Here is a 17,646-nt window from a genome sequence, read left to right on the forward strand (position 1 = left end):
CTGATTTCAAGAAGTCTACTAGGTCCGGTAGGATGTAGGGTGCTAAGAGCTGTTGGAAGGGTGTGGGTTTGGGTTTGATTTTTTTTTTTTTTTTTTTTCCTTTTCAGAAAAGGGTGCTTTTTCACTGTTTGATTGTTTTAGTAACTCCTGTAAGACTACTTTCTGACTTCCTGGTAGGTCAAGCAGTTTTCAACACTCAAGTAGTAGGGATGTTGACTTATCACTCCCCTGGTTGTAAGGTGATGTCTGGCAAATGACAACTTCTCTGGGTCTCCCTGTTAGGTAAAAAGAGAAACTACCTCAAGGGATGCCAACAGCGCACTTGAAACCGCTTGGGGCCAGGGCATGGCCAGCATTCAGTAATGTAACTTTCTTTTTTTTTTTAATTAAAAAAATTTTTTAATGTTTATTTCTGAGAGAGAGAGAGAGAGAGCGCGAGCATGGGTGGGGGAGGGGCAGAGAGAGAGGGAGACACAGGATCTGAAGTAGGCTCCAGGCTCTGAGCTGTCAGTACAGAGTCCGACACAGGGCTCATACTCAGACCTGAGCCGAAGTCTGACCTGAGACGCTCAACTGACCGAGCCACCCAGGCGCCCCAGTAATGTAACTTTCTGAAAGGAGGAGATCCTGTAAGATGTGGGAACTAGCTAGGAATGCCAAGACTGGCCCTGATTAGTAGGCCCCACTTAATCTTAGAAGAAAGCAAGATGACAGGCATGTCTGGATTTCGGGCCTATGATGTGCTTAGGAGTTTAGCAAACCAGAGTTGAAGTGTGCTTTTCCACTAAGCCACGATGTCCTCATCTGCATAGTGGGAATAGTGGAAAACCTACTTGAAAGTTGGGGGAAAGATGATATGTACAACAGCTAATTAGCGCTTGGCAGTCATATATGTAGTTGTATTTCTCAGAGAGGTGAAGTGAGTCCAGAAGAATCTTTAAAGAGCTGATTGATTATTTCTCTTAATGCCAAGATTGTGAGCTCTAGGAAGACCGGTCGTGTTTTGTTTACTGTTGTATCTCCCCCTAGACTGATGCTTTGGCACAGTGGATGCCTCTGAAAGTGCATCTTGATTGAATGAATCATCCTCTTGGGCACTGATTCTAAGTACTAACATAGAACAAAATGGTTCCATTTGTTGTCAGCATGTAGTGGGGATCTTCTGTCCTTTGAAGTGGTCATGGGTAGAAAGAAATAGGTGCTAAGGTAGGGAAAATTGAGTGGCCAGTTGATGGTTTTAATGGCAACAGTTCCCTTGTGTTGGTGAGGAAGCAGATGGTTTTAGCCCATATTTCTGAGATCCAGTAAATAGAGTAATAACATGATCTGAGAGCTGGTTGGCCTGAACTAGACTCCGAGGTTTGAGGATCTGGAGACCACTTAGGTTCCTGCTGACAGGATAGCTTACCTCAGAGGTGTGTGAACACAGCCTTTCCTCCCAACCTGCCGCTCCCACAGGCAGGCAGAGACCAGGAGGTGAGTGTGGGGCTGCCAGCATTTTGATCATCTGAGCCTACCAGATGCATTTTGAGTCCGTGTTTTTTAAAAGGGGCCTCAGCACCTATCCAGATCCTGGATTTTTAACCTAAAACCTATAGACAGATGACAGACGACCTTTATGAAAACAACGTGCAAAATTGATACTCATGCATTTGTTTTTGGAGAGACATTCCATAGAGCCTTTGATCAGAGGCTGAAAGAAATTTAGGAAGGTTAAAGAATCACACTACCAAAGACCTCATCTTAGGACATCTGTGTCCATGGTCAGTGTGTGCTGTGTTCTCATTTACAGGCTGTTTGACCTTACCTTTGGGTAATGTGGGTTCACTCTGGCAATGGTGCCAGATAGAGGAGCTCTAAGTTCTTAGGGTAAGAATGTCTTTCTTGGTCAAATCAGCATCTGAGAGATGGCTTCACTGCAGGCTAAGAAGTTTGCTTCCCACTCCTGACCCCAAAGAAAGCAAGCTCTGGGAGATCCCAAATTTGGTTCTCACTTGATTCCTAATTCCTAAATTAACCACCTCAAATGGCCCTCACCTCTGAACCTTGGTTAAGGCTCACCCCACCTGGAATGTCTCCGGAGATGTTCCTAGGAGCCAGCTTAAATGTCTCTTCTGCCATAAGTCTTCCTCCAGAAGAATATGTGCTGTTAACACTTTTCTCCTAAAGATAAGAATGCATTAATAAGTAGGTTTCTTTGTTCCTAAAAATAAGAATGCCTGTTGAATGTTCACTATGTGCCAGGCACAGAATTTAGCTTTACATATACCATCTCATTTAATTTCAGCAATTCTAAATGACTACTATTACTGGCTCTCGTTTTTCAGCTGCAAAATGAAGCGCAAGAGTTGTGAAGCCATGTGTTCAAGATGCAATGAAATGGCAAAGTCAGGATTTAAATGTACAGACTTTCCTGGCCCTTAACCATGTTCTGTCATGCTTTCTTGTCTTCACCGTACCTAGGGCTTATGAGATACTTAACATGTCTAGGTGTTTGGGGTACAAGGGTACAAGCATCTGGTCCCCACCCTCATTGCTCATTGGACCCTTTTCATTTGTAATAGACCGACCTCTCCATGGGGGTGGTGGGGGGGGTGGGGGGGAAGCCTGTTACTCGTCTCTATAACCAGCAGCTAGACTATCAAAGGGGATATTGACATGTTTAAAAAAAGTCCTTTCTGACTCTTCATGGCTGTGTGGGACAGCATGCTTTTTTTTTTTTTTCTTTGAAGTTTGAGAGAGAGTGTGCAAGTGGGAGAGGGGCAGAGGGAGAGAGAATCCTAAGCAGGCTCTGTACTGTCAGTGCAGAGCTTGGTGTGAGCTCAGTCTCAGCCATGAGATCATGACCTGAGCTGATATTAAGAGTTGGGCGCTTAACCAACTGAGCCACCCAGGCACCCTGGAGAGCATGCTTTTTTTTTTTTTTTTTTCCATTATATGAAATTTATTGTCAAATTGGTTTCCATACAACACCCAGTGCTCATCCCAAAAGGTGCCCTCCTCAATACCTATCACCCACCCTCCCCTCCCTCCTACCCCCCATCAACCCTCAGTTCTCAGTTTTTAAGAGTCTCTTGAAAGCATGCTTTTTAAAGTGGAATCCTGTCCAGCACCTGTGCTGTGCTGTGTTGAGTCCACAGATTTCCATTGACCCAAGAATTGGGAGTAGAGTGGAATGTGGGCGGGATTCAGTGGATTGTTGTCCTGGAGTTCAGGTCCCCCCTTTTATGTTTAAGTGATTTAACGGGCAATGGAATTGCTGAAGACCATACAGAAGATAAACCAAAGGAGGCAATTAAAACAAAAACCATGCTTAAACAAATGGACTTTGGAATCAAATGCTGGCCTCGGTGTGTGACCTTGGGCTGTTTGCCTTGCCTATGTATCAGTTTCCACATCTTTAATATAGGGATAATAGTAATACTTCTGTGATGGTTGTGAAGATTAAATATAATGCTTGTGAAATGCTGGAGTGATAATTAGAGCTATTTGCAAAATACCCTGGTTCTTCCCCTGCCAGGCACATGCACTTTCCATGTGACCATTTCTGGCCAGTGAATTTGCTGTGAGTAGAAGTGCTGTCTGTACCTTCCAAACTGGAGCATTTAGTGGCTGGTGTGAGACCTTTGTGCCTGTTTTCTTTCTGCCATGGTGATGGGTGCTGTGCAAGAAGTAGCTGCTTCATTACTCCAGGCCTCAGTGATGGTGACCATCCAGAAGCTCCAACCATCTACCAGTGGGAGTGTAGGAAAAACAAATCATCTGATGATTTGGTTTGTTACATATCTACTGATATAAGTGTTTAGACCAATCTCTGAGATTTATTAAGGGTTTATGTACTAAATTACAAAAAGGAATAGGATGGAATGTAGAATAACAAAAGCGATTCTTTGGGTGGGTGTATGGAGACTATAGCACTCTCGGTTCTGAATGTAGTTTTTTTTTCATCACCTACCTCTGTCGCCCTCCAGGTGTCCATGTGGGTCTTAAATACCCCACCCCCTAGCCCTCTGACACAGATATTCAGTCCCTGGAGGGAGCACCTACTGCAAATCAGGTTGAAGATACCTTAAGATATTTTGAACTTGGGAGACGTATAGTTTGTCTCTCTAAAATGGTGGAAATTATAAGATGAAAACATTGAGTGCTCCTGGTTCTCATTATTTCTGCCACGTGAAAAAGGTTACTTTGGGCAAAAAGGATGGTCTATGAATGAGCAGCACAGATAAGCTAGATCAAGTCTTCGTGTGGTTGAGTCTGGGCTCTCCCTGAGATGCTGCTACATCCCTTCCCACGTTTGTATTTTGTGAGCACCGAATAACATTCTCCTCTTTTACTTAAAAAGAAGTACTTGTTTGAGCTGAAAGCTACTAGTTTGGGCTAAATTTTAGTCATTCATTTGCATACTAATACAGTCCTACTTCCAGCTCTTTCCCTGTTGTGTTCTGGGACTTTATGGGGTTCGATCTTGCCCTTCCTCAAATGAGGGATGGGAAATTGGTTCTCCCTCCTTTATCAGTTAGTGTTCCTCAGTTGCAAAAAACCTCTCAAGCTAGTCTAATTTATTGAAGGATATAAAATAACTCGTGGAATCTCTGGAAGGGCCAGAGAATTTGTTTGGCCTTTGCATCTAGGCATGGATTTTCCATTTTTCCTCTGGCCCATTCTTTGGAGAACTGTAGCTGCTTCTGGACATACAGCTCCCTCTGTGACCCTGTGTTCCTAATGCTCCTGAGTTCTTTGCTGTTTCTAGAAGCTTGAGGTTTCTCTGTTACCTTTACTAGAATACCCTTGGTACCATGGACACTTTGGGTTGGATAATTCTTTGTTGGGGTGGGGAAGTCCTGTCTTGTGCATTGTAGGATGTTTAGCAACATACTTGGCCTCTCCACATTGGATGCCACTTGAGACAACCAGAAATGTCTCCAGGCATTGTCACATCCCTCAGGTTGAGAAGCGGTGCTCTATAGGTCAAAAGTTAACAACCCAAATGCAAACAGACAGTGCCAGAGCAAAGTTCAGAAGTAGGCCTGTGTGCCATTCATCTATATAAAAGTTGTAGTTCAGGCTATCAAGCTGTTTAATAAAAAAGGTTCTGTCCTCCTACCTTGACAACTTCATAACACCAACCCCCCAAACAAATCTTTTTATGTGATAAAGTTGACAAAATATCAAAACAATTTGATTGTTGGATATATTTGAGTAAGTTGATGGGCCAGCAATATTTGGGTGAGAAATAAAATGAAGACCTTTGTGACTTACAAACTCTTATATATTTATTTATTAAAGTTTATTTCTCTTGCCTTCATTTCCATAAAATCACTAAATAGGTTGTTATAATAAATTTTTTTGTGTAATTTGTGTTCTGTTGGCAGTAATGACTCAAAGGACAAAATATAATTTTCAAAGTTTACAATTTCAGAATATAAAAAAAGTTTGAATTTATTTTCAGAGAAAATGTAAATGAAGGTTAATGTAAAAAAATTAAAAATTTAAATGTTCAGAAACGTCAGTAAAGTTTTCTAAAATACTCAAAAGTATTTATTAAAATTAATAGGGCAAGGGCACCTGGGTGGCTCAGTTGGTTAACCATCTGACTTTTGTTGTCGGCTCAGGTCATGATTTCATGGTTGTGTGAGATCGAACCCCGTTTCGGGCTCTGTACTGATGGTGTGGAGCCTACTTGTGTGATTCTCTCTCTCCCTCTATCCTTCCCCTGCTCGCGCTCTCTGTCTCTCTCTCTGTGTCTGCCTCTCCCCTGCTTGTGCACTGTCTCCCAAAAGAAATAAATAAACATTGAAAAAAATTTTTTATTACAGGGCAAAATACAAAGCCTTATATAAGTAATAGGTATCAAAGTTTTAAAGCAAAGTTGTATAAAGCTGAAATTTTTAAATAATATTTTCAAAACTTATGTAATTTTGTTACACAAGTTTTTGTAGTTCTAGTATTCAGTGTCAGTGTAGTTGCTAATGTAAAGAACTGGTGTCACTTCACACATCTTGTGTCTAGATCTCATGCATACAAATTAGAGAGTGATATAAATTGTTTAAATTGCAGAATGTTCCTTGGCTACAGTAAGCTGAGGACAGCTGAGAACATGAAGAGAAACAGAAAAATGGATGTTCAGCATTGCTGTTATGTTAGAATCTAATGCCTGCATGCATGCCACTCGAGAAGTGAATTAAGTTAATTAATCTGTCATTTCTCTTACCTAAGTGCATTTTCAGTACTTCCTTCTCATCCTCTGAAGCACTTTGTGTCTACGACATTGGCAGAGGCTGGAATCCACAAACCTTTGTGACCTTTAGATACAGTTGCCTTTTGTTGAGAGACTTTAGGGCAAGAGGTGAAGCGATCATTCCTTGGGGCCTGAACAGTGGTAGTTATGCAGTGGGATGTTGAGGATTACAGATCACGCGGAGCGCGGAGCCAGTGCCGAGCACATGATCCTGAGTGACAAGAGCACCCTCTGTTCCTTCATATGTTTTTTTTTTTTTTTTTTTTTTATGTATTTCTGAGATACGGGGCCAATCTTGGTAGGATCTAAGTGCACTACTGTCTGGAAGGAACCTGGGGAAACAAGTCCCTGGCCTCTACCCTGGGGATCTTTAGACTCCATACAGGAATTTTCTCCAAACACAAAGTGCTCAAAAGGTGCTGGGGAACCAAAAATGTAGAATAGAGAAATCCAGGGCTGCGTCCCTCTCCCAGTACAACTAATGAACTGGCAAAAACTGTCAGAATCAGCTTTTGAAGAACTCGGAAATCTAGTCAAAAACTGAAAACAAGGGAAAGCTTGAAGAGGGAAACTGCTGCTTTATGGTGAGAGTGCTGTGGCATTTTAAAATGGCCATAGGAAGGGTGCCCAAATGTCTGGTGCTGGTTGCTAGTGCCAGAAGAAGCAATATAGAACTTATTCTCAAGGAGTGTGGCTGTGGGTGTCCAGCTGTCTGGATGGTGCCTCTCTCAAGGACAGGTGGAAAGGCTTCCTATTTCTTCACTCAGGGCATCCCCAGGGCTGTCATGGCTTTCCAGGTGGCTTTTGCTGAAAGCATTTAAAGGCACAGGTACTGGCCTCAGTGGCCTGGAACAACACCTGGGACAAGTAATAGACCAAGAAGCCTGGGAAAGAAGAGATTGGGACAGACCTATGTGGGAATAGAGCTTTTGGAAGCTTCTGTGTATGCCTGGGAATCAAGAAAGCCATGTGCAGACTAAGAGTGAGACACACATACTTGGCAAAGGCCTAAGAAGACTCGAAGCTTTCATGTCTTGCTGGCCTTTGGGCTCTGTGTGAGGAGGGAGTGAAGCTAAGGCAGAGTTGTAAGCAGCCAGAATAAACGTTCAAGGAGTTAGCCCTGACATGGTTCCATTTTGCAAAGATACAGGAGAGTATTTTTTTCTTTCCTTAAAAAAATTCTTTCTTTTGTTTGCTGCAGGCATTTAAGGTAACTGTAAGATACCAGCTATCTTATCCGAATAAGCTAAAGGAATGCAGAGTTCAGTGGTAAAGAGCACAGACCTCAATACAAATAGTTGAGAAAGTCTGTAAGCAAGCTAACACCAGCAACTCACAATAGGCAATGGTAAACCCTGGGAGGAAGGAAAATCTGACTTCTAGAGTTGCCACATAAAATAGAAACTGTCCGTGAGGCAGCCTAGATATTGGACTTACTAGACAAAGACTTTAAACTGTCTTAAATATGCTCAAAGAGCTCAGGGAAACCAGGAGAACAATGTCTGAGCATATAGAGAATATCGATAAAGAGGCAGGGATTTTAAAAAGGCACCAAATACGAATTTTGGAGCTGAAGAGTATAACTGAAAGGAAAAACTCATTCACTAGGGAGGCTTAGTAGCAGATTTGTGCAGGCAGGAGAAGGAATCTGTGAACTTAAAGGTAGGTCAATTGAGATTATTCAGTCTGAGAAGCAGGAGGAGAAAAGAATGAAGGAAAATGGCCAGAGCTTGAGACCTGTGGTACACCATCAAGAATACTAACATCTGTGTGAATGGGAGTCCCAGAAGGAGTAAAGACAATCAGGTCAGTAGAATAGAATGAGAGTCTAGAGACACACACACAGATACCATACATCTATGGCCAATTAATTTTGACAAGGGTACTAAAGCCATTTAATGGAGAAAGAATAGTCTCTTCAAAAAGTTATGCTGGACAACTGGGTATTCATGTGCAAAGAAAGTCAGACCTTGAGGAACGCCCGGGTGGCTCAGTCAGTTAAGCGTCTGACTTCAGCTCAGGTCATGATCTCGCGGTTTGAGTTTGAGCCCCACATCGGGGCTTGGACCTTGAACTCACATCATATACAAAAATGAATTCAAAATGAATCAAAGATCTAAAGGTAAGAGCTAAAATGAAAGAAAACTCTTGGAAGAAAATATGGTAAGTTTTCATGACTTTGACTTTGGCAATGGATTTTTAGATATGACCCCAAAAGCACAGGCAGCAGTAACAACAACAAAATAGATACATGGGACAATATCACAGTTTAAAACTTTTATGCATCAAAGGACACTGTCAAGAAAGTGAAAAGACCTCTTACAGAATGGGAAAAAATACTGCAGACTCATGTATCTGATTAGCACGTAGTATCCAGAATATATAATGGACTCTTATAGCTCAACAACAAAAAGACTAGGTGATTAAAAAATGGGCAGAGGATTTGAATACACATTTCTGTGAAAGAGATATACAAATGGCCAACAAGCACATGAAACAAGATGCTCAGCATCGTTAACTGTGAGGGAAATGCCAGTCCAAACACGACAAGATACCACTTCACAATAGGATGGCTATAAAGAAAGAAAAAAAGCAACAGGTGTCGGTGAGAATCTGAGGAAATTGGAACCCTCAGACAATGCTGGTGGGAATATGCAATGGTGCAGCCACTGTGGGAAGCAGTTTGGAAATTGCTCAACAAGTTAAAACCCGAATTACTGTATGCCCCAGCAATCACTCTAATGTACATACTCCGAGGTATATCTTTTGTATATATACAAAGGATTGGAAACATGTATTTAAACAAATGCTTGTATAAAATGTTCATACACTGTTGACAATAGAGCCCACTTGTGGGAACAACTCAAATGTCCATGGCATGATAAACAATCTGAAGTGATAGCGGACTATCACTTCTGCCATAAAAAGGAAGGAAGTGCTGATACATGCTGTAATGTGGATGAACCTCAAAAACATGCCAAGTGAAAGAAGCCAGACACAAAAGGTCATATATTGTATTGGTGCACGTATATGAATCATCCAGAATAGGTAAATCTGGGAAGAGGGGGGAACGGGATGCCTGCTTAATGGGTATGGTATTTCATTCGTGGATATGAATATGTTTTGGAACATGGAAGGGGTGATGGTTTTACAACTCTGTGAATGTGCTAAATGCCACTGAATTGTACACTTTAAAATGGTTAATTTTATGTTCTGTGAATTTTACCTCAATGAAAAAATAAAAAGAGGTGCTACACAGCCTGAAAATGTGATGGATGTCTACCACCCTGCCTCGAACAGCAGTGAGGTCTGTGCTGTTTTTGGAAGTGGCGTTTTTTACAGGTATATTTGGGGTTCCCTCTTAGTGGGATTTAAACGTGTCTTCATATGTCTGATAAGTGGGGGTGGGGCGGTGAGACCGTCAGAGGCCTAGGAAAGAACCACATGGCCCTGTTAATCCAAGAAAAGGGGTGTTTCTGAGTTTGGCCTTGTCATTCGGTGTGTCCTTGTTGGGGACATTCCCAGATCTGTTCCTGGACAGAAGGGTTGAATGTAAACTTTGCAAGTCTGTTATTCTAAAATTCATAAGCCCCATTTGGGAGCCGTCTCACAGAGTATAAGACACAGAAGAGGAGACAGTCATTCTCTCCCAGGTTGCTGTGGAACTTACCCATGAAGGTCCTCAGGACATTGGAGGCAGCCCCTCGTGGAACAGATGCTTCCTCATGGAGCAGGGCTCCTTTGTGACCCCACGTAAGGCAGCACCTGGGGACTCCCAGAAATACTTCAGAGCACTTTGCAGAAAGTGTAGACCCCCGGGAGCCAGTAGGGCACTGGGCCAGTGAAATGATGAGTTATTATTGTTATTTCAAGGTACATGGACAGTACATCCTGAGGTGACAAGAAGTGTTTGTTGTATTACAGGGATTATTTTAAATGGGGCAGAAACCGCTCCTGTCAGCACACATGGAATCTTGAACTTGGTACAGTGCCTTGCACAGTGAAGGCCCTCAAGAAACCTATTTTTTTGGCTGTCCTGAATTGTCTATTAGGTCATTATTTTACAAACATTACTTATATTAGCAGGGATGGTGGAGCTGGAGAGTACTGCGTCTTCTCCGTGGCCTCTGCGAGAAACCAGTAGTGTGGTGGGACTTGTGACCCTTTCCAAGGCCACGGCTCTTGAGGCCTGCGGCTTGCTGTCAGTCCTCCCAGCTCCCTGTGCTTGTGGGCTGGTTTGGTGATCCACTGGGAGTCAGGATTTCCTCTGATCACTTTACGGAACGGATCAGTGAGGATAACAACTTCATGGAATCTTCGCCAACCTGGTAAAAGGACTCCGGACTCTCAGAGCCCCACATTGGCATCCGGCTTGTACCTCTGCAACAGAATGAAGGCTTCAGGCAAACTTTAGCTGGTTAACCCCATGGTGGACGGGCTTGCCGTAGGTCACACTTTTAGGAACTGGGCCATCACGCTGCACAGAGATCCGATACATGACATGACCTTGCTTGGCCTTGTACCCCAGTCTGCGCGCTTTTACCGGGTTGTGTTGTGGTGGGGGGGGGGGGGCGGTGGGCAAGGAGAGCAGAGCTGGCAATACTGCCTGCAGCACAGCCTGAGAAGAAAGTGCATTACGCCTGACTGCTTCTTCCTCTGTATCTGCTGGATGTGCTTCTAAGCACCCATTTTGGGCTTATCCTGGAGCTGATGGCTTATCCTTCCGCCAGAAGGAAAGCAAGAAGTATTTTTTGAGGGGCGCCTGGGTGGCTCAGTTGGTTAAGTGACTTCGGCTCAGGTCATGATCTCCCGGTTCGTGCGTTCAAGCCCCGCATCGCTAGCAGCACGGAGACTGGGACTCTAGCTCTAGCCTCTCTCTCTGCCCCTCACCCACTTGTGCTTTCTCTCTCTCAAAATAAATGAATAAACTTAAAATTTTTTAAATATATATTTTTTATTTTTTTAATTTTACTTTTTATTTATATTTTAAAATATAATTTACTGTCAAGTTAGCTAACATGCAGCGTATACAGTGTGCTCTTGGCTTCGGGGGTGGAGTCCCGTGATTCATCGCTTACATACAATACCCAGTGCTCATCCCAACAGGTGCCCTCAATGCCCGTCACCCATTTTCCCCTCTCCCCTGCATCTACCCCCCTTCAACCCTCAGTTTATTCTCTGTATTTAAGAGTCTCTTATGAGTTTTCCTCCCTCTCTGTTTGAAACTATTTTTTCCCCTTCCCTTCCCCCATGGTCTTCTGTTAAGTTTCTCAGGTTCCACATATGAGTGAAAACATGATGTCTGTCTTTCTCTGACTGACTTATTTCAGTTAGCATAATACCCTCCAGTTCCATCCACGTTGTTGCAAATGGCAGGATTTCATTCTTTCTCGTCGCCAAGTAATATTCTCTTGTATACGTAAAACACATCTTTATCCATACATCCGTTGATGGACTTTTGGGCTCTTTCTGTGATTTGGCTGTTGTTGAAAGCACTGCTATAAACTTTGGGCTACATGTGCCCCTATGCATCAGCGCTCCTGTATCCCTTGGGTAAATTCCTAGCAGGGCTATTGCTGGGTCATAGGTAGTTCTATTTTTAATTTTTTGAGGAACCTCCACACTGTTTTCCAGAGTGGCGGCACCTGTTTGCATTCCCACCAACAGTGCAAAAGAGTTCCCCTTTCTCCACATCCTCACCAACATCTGTTGTTTCCTGAGTTGTTAATTTTAGCCACTCTGACCGGTGTGAGGTGGTATCTCAGTGTGGCCTAATGATGAGTGATGTTGATCATCTTTTCCTGTGTCTGTTGACCATCTGGATGTCTTCTTTGGAAAAATGTCTTCTCATGTCTTCTGCCCATTTCTTCACTGGTTATTTGTTTTTTGGGTGTTGAGTTTGGTAAGTTCTTTATAGATTTTGGATACTAACCCTTTATCTGATATGCCGTTTGCAAATATCTTCTCCATTCCACTGGTTGCCTTTTGGTTTTGTTGTTTCCTTTGCAGTACAGAAGGTTTTTATCTTGATGAGGTCTCAATAGTTGATTTTTGCTTTTATTTCCCTTGCCATCAGAGACGTGTCAAGTAAGAAGTTGCTGCGGCTGAGGTCAAAGGGTTATTGCTTGTTTTCTCCTCTAGGGTTTTGATGGCTTCCTGTCTCACATTTATGTCTTTCATCTATTTTGAGTTTATTTTTGTGTATGGTGTAAGGAAGTGGTCCAGGTTCATTTTTCTGCCTGTCGTTGTCCAAGTCTCCCAGCACCGTTTGCTAAAAAGACTGTCTTTTTTTCCATTAAATATTCTTTCCTGCTTTGTGAAAGATTAGTTGGCCATATATTTGTGGGTCCAATTCTGGGTTCTCTGTTCTATTCCATTGACCTATGTGTCTGTTTTTGTGCCAATACCATACTGTCTTAATGATTACAGCTTTGTAGTAGAGGCTAACGTCTGGGATTGTGATCCCTCCCGCTTTGGTTTTCTTTTTCAACATTACTTTGGCTATTCAGGGTCTTTTGTGGTTCCATATAAATTTTAGGATTGTTTGTTCTAGCTTGGAGAAGAATGCTGGTGCAATTTTGATTGGGATTGCATTGAATGTGTAGATAGCTTTGGGTAGTATTGACATTTTAACAATATTTGTTCTTCCAACCCATGAGCATGAAATGTTTTAACATATTTTTGTGTCTTCTTCAATTTCTTTCATAAGTTTTCAGCATGCAGATCTTTTACATCTTTGGTTAGGTTTATTCCTAGGTATTTTATGGTTCTCCATGCAATTGTAAATTGTATGGTTTTCCATGCAATTGTAAAATCCAATTTCTTGATTTCTCTTTCCGTTGCTTCATTATTGGTGTACAGAAATGAAACTGATAAGGACTATTTTTTTGAATAAGCAAATTCTATTATATTGTGTAAGGTCTTTTTAACAGCCAGCATTTCTTTTTTTCTCCTTTGTGGAGGGGAACATGAGGAATGGCATAGAAGAAAAATGAACATAAAGTCTTGAATCACCAGCCAACATTTTCTTCTTTCCTTCCTGCACTAAAGAGAAAGGCCTCTTTTGGGGCTGTGAGGATGGGAATGTGTTTAGAACAAGTGTATACATGTGTGGTGACACTGAGGAGTGGTGCCTGATGTGTTCTGTCTGGCTGTTAAAGTAACAACATGGGCCAGTTTGAATGGGGCTGCACGTCGGTATCCTCTTAGCAAAGAGTGCAGTATGGCACAGGGAGAACTGCGGAGAGCCCCTGGGGGTACACAGCGTCAGCCAAGCAGGTGGTGGTGTGGGCAGGGGTGTGGGTGCCCAGGGAGAGGAAGTCTGTGCCCACCTGTGCTTCCAGCAGATTGCTCTCAAAGCAGAGAGAAGATGTAGTGTCCCCACTTCCTGAGGCATCCAAAGGGCAGGCTTGTAGAATGTAACTTAGCTGCTATGTGAGTGGGAATGTTGGGGAGGGCAGGACTTGACAGCCTGACAGTGGGACAGACCTGTGGGGGAACAGCTTAGCCTTTTTACCTTCGAGCTTTGGTTCTCTTGTCTGTGAAAAGGCATGACGATGATGATAGCCATACTTGTACTCTACGTACTCTGTTCCAGACACTGTTTGTGTAGTAACTCATCTAATTTTCATGTCGTATTATGGGGTAGGTACTATTATTATACGCAGTTTTTTTCTTTCAAGTTTTAAAAAAAATGATTATTTATTTTGAGAGAGAGAGAGAAAGCGTGTGTGCACATGAGCCGCGGAGGGGCAGAGAGGGAGAGAGAGAACCCCAAGCAGGCTCCAAGATGTCAGCATAGAACCCAACGGGGGGCTCGATCCTGTAAACCTTGAGATCATGACCTGAGCTGAAATCCTGATGCTTAACCGACTGAGCCACTCAGGCACCCCTTGTTTCAAGTTTGTATTTAAATTCAAGTCCATTAACATATAGGGTAATATTTGTTTCAGGTATTACACACATTTTATAGGTGGAGGCACAGAAAAGGCAAGACACTTGGTCATCTAGTTAGTATCTGGTGGAGGCAGATACAGAGCTTGGCCACTATCTTAACCACCACACTGGCTTCATGGGCTCATTGTAAGGGTTAAACGAGTGGACATAGGAAGTGCTTAGTATAGGGTCTGGAACAGATGAGTGTTCAGAAAATCCTAACAGTTGTTAGTATCAGAATCAGAACCCAAACATACACGTGAGGCTTTCTCCAGCTCTCATGCCCACCACTTCTAAAGGAGAGTGGGGAAAGCCATGTTTTGCAACTACCTGTTGAACTGGAGGATCTTAGAACAAACACGAACATCTTTGTTCTTGTGAAGGGAGCATTTGCTCAAGCCTTTCCTCATTCCGCCCCAACCCCAATTGGGCGAGTTGACCTTACCCTCTGCCCCTCAGTCCCTGTGTTTCGTCCCCACTGGAGCATTTGTGTAAGTGCCTGGTCAAGAGCCAGGCTCTTCTGTTAGCCCTTAAAGGATCTGAGAGGTTCACAGGAGAACATACAGGATGTGTAGCTGGTTCTCTGCACATGATTCCAAGGGGCTCTCCAGTAGAGACTGGGAAATGTGGGCAGCCCCCTCCTCAACCCATTCTGGAAGTCTGCTTGTTAGAGCAAAATCCAGATGTCAGAGATTTTGATTTTCTTTGTTTCTTTCCCGTGAAATAGAATGTGGGTCTGCCGTTGGAGGGAAGAATCTAGTGATTCATATTTTCTGCTTATTTGGATCCTGGCTGAATGGGAATTTGCATTACTGAATGTCTGGCTTTTTCCCTGGGAATCAAAATAAGTTTCCTATTCACTTATTAAGCAAATTTCACAGCTAAATAATCCTCTTATTTTTACAAGTGGGATTTTCCTTGGTGGAGGGTGTCTGGATTCTCTCAGTAGTTGATCCCTCTCACGTCTTCCCTTTCCACTGTCCTTGTTTGTCTGTGCAGGCCGTTAAGCTTTCATTCTTGGATTAGGAGCCTCTAAATGGCAGTTTGGGAGCCTTTGACCTTGCAAACCAGGGGTGAATTCTTGAATTCTATCCACCAACTGTGGGATGAGAGTTTAGGCCTCCTCTTTGTTCTTCCATTTATCAGCTTTGGACAAGGTCAGATAAGCCACATCTTTAGCAGAGCTTAGTTGGGCCTGGAGTCAGGGAACAAAAAATATGAAGGGAACAGAGCAGTGTGGATAGTCCAGTGTGCTCTGCCTGGGCTAATCAGGAAAAACAAGCAAACAAACAAGAAACGTCTGCTGCCTTTGAGATGGCGTTTAAACCAGGCTTGTTGAAAGGCCATGTCTGGGAAGCCCACAGATTAGGTTCATTTAATTCTCTTTCCATTCTGTCCCATCAGAATGTAGGCTTCTTGAAGGCAACTCAGCCAGCTATCCTTCTTTTCCTTCATTTCTCCTCTTATGCCATCATCTATGCAATGTGATCATTTGATATATGCTCCTGAGGCCCTGACAGTCACTGTTCTCTTCTGCTCTTTGTTTCCATGAGTTTGACTTTTTTTTTTTTTTTTTTTTTTTGGGTTCACATATAAGTGATACCATACAGAGTTTATCTTTCTCTGTCTGGCTTACCACAATGCTCTCCAGGTTCATGCGTACTCTTGCGTATGATAGCATTTTCTTCTTTTTAATGGCTAAATTGTATTCCATTATTTATACATACATATTGCATTTTAAAAATCCATTCATCCGTTGATGGATACTTATGTTGTTTCCGTATCTTGGCTATTGTGAATAATGGTGCAGTGAATGTGGGAGAGTAGGTACCTTTTCCAGATAATGATTTCCTTTCCTTTGGATATATAGCCAGAAGTGGGATTGCTAGATCATATGAGTTCTACTTTTAATTTTTTGAGAAAACTCCATACCATTTTCCATAATGATTGTACTAGTTTAAGTCTTGCTAATAGTGTACAAGGTTACACTTTCCTCCATGTCCTCACCAACATTTGTCCTCTTTTCTGTTTTTTTTTTTTAACTTGTTTTATTTTTTATTTTTTAAAATTTACATCCAAATTAGTTAGCATTAGTGCAACGATGATTTCAGGAGTAGATTCCTTAGTGCCCCTGACCCATTTAGCCCATTCCCCCTCCCAAAACCCCTCCCATAACCCTCAATTTTGTCTCCATATTTATGAGTCTCTTCTGTTTTGTCCCCCTCCCTGTTTTTATATTATTTTTGTTTCCCTTCCCTTACGTTCATCTCTTTTGTCTCTTAAAGTCCTCATATGAGTGAAGTCATACGATTTTTGTCTTTCTCTGACTAATTTCACTTAGCATAATACCCTCCAGTTCCATCCACATAGCTGCAAATGGCAAGATTTCATTCTTTTTGATTGCTGAATAATACTCCATTGTATATATATACCACATCTTCTTTATCCATTCATCCATCGATGGACATTTGGGCTCTTTCCATACTTAGGCTATTGTTGATAGTGCTGCTATAAACATGGGGGTGTATGTGTCCCTTCGAAACAGCACACCTGTATCCCGTGGATAAATGCCTCGTAGTGCCATTGCTGGGTCATAGGGTAGTTCTATTTTTAGTTTTTTGAGGAACCTCCATACTGTTTTCTAGAGTGGCTGCACCAGCTTGCATTCCCATTCTTTTCTCTTTTTGATAACAGCAGCCATTCTGACAGGTGTGAGGTGATATCTCAGTGTGATTTTGATTTGCATTTCCCTGGTGATGAGTGAATGTGATGTTGAACACATTTTCACATACCTGTTGGCTATTTGTATGTCTCCTTTGAAAACTGTCTATGTAGAAAAAAAATGTCTATATAGATCCTTTGCCCATTTTAAAATCAGATTGTTTTTTTTTCTATTGAGTTTATGAGCTCCTTATATATTTTAGATGTTAACCCCTTATCAGATAGAATAGTTTGTGAATATTTTCTCCCATTCTTTAGATTGCCTTTTCATTTGTTGATTGTTTCCTTTGCTGTGCAGAAGCTGTTTAGTTAGATGTAGTCCCGCTTGTTTGTTTTTGCTTTTTTTGCTTATGTCTTTGGTGTCATAGCCAAGAAAATCACTGCCAAGACTCATGTCAAGATTTTTCGGTATGTTTTCATCAAGGAGTTTAACAGTTTTAGGGCTTACATTTAAGTTTTTAAATCATTTCAAGTTAATTTTTGTGAGTAGAGTAAGAGTCCAGTTTCATTCTTCTGCATGTAGTTACCCAGTTTTCCCCAAACCCTCTCCCATTGTGTGTTCTTGGGCACCATTGTCAAAGATTAGTTGACTGTATATGTGGACTCTTTATTCTTTTCCATTGATCTTGTGTTTGTTTTAATGCCAGTACCATTCTATTTTGATACCTTTGCATTAGAGTTTGAAATTGCGAAGTGCGATGCCTCCAGCTTTGTTATTTTTCAAGATTGCTTTAGCTATTCAGGATCTT

General features: G+C 42.2%; 1 pseudogene; it reads right to left on the reverse strand.

Annotated features, from left to right (window-relative positions):
- Positions 1 to 10,320: 10,320 nt before the first annotated feature.
- LOC123589694 lies at positions 10,321 to 10,930 on the reverse strand (annotated as a pseudogene).
- Positions 10,931 to 17,646: the final 6,716 nt, after the last annotated feature.

This window comes from Leopardus geoffroyi, chromosome E3 (genome assembly GCF_018350155.1).
Source record: "Leopardus geoffroyi isolate Oge1 chromosome E3, O.geoffroyi_Oge1_pat1.0, whole genome shotgun sequence".
NCBI lineage: Eukaryota > Metazoa > Chordata > Mammalia > Carnivora > Felidae > Leopardus > Leopardus geoffroyi.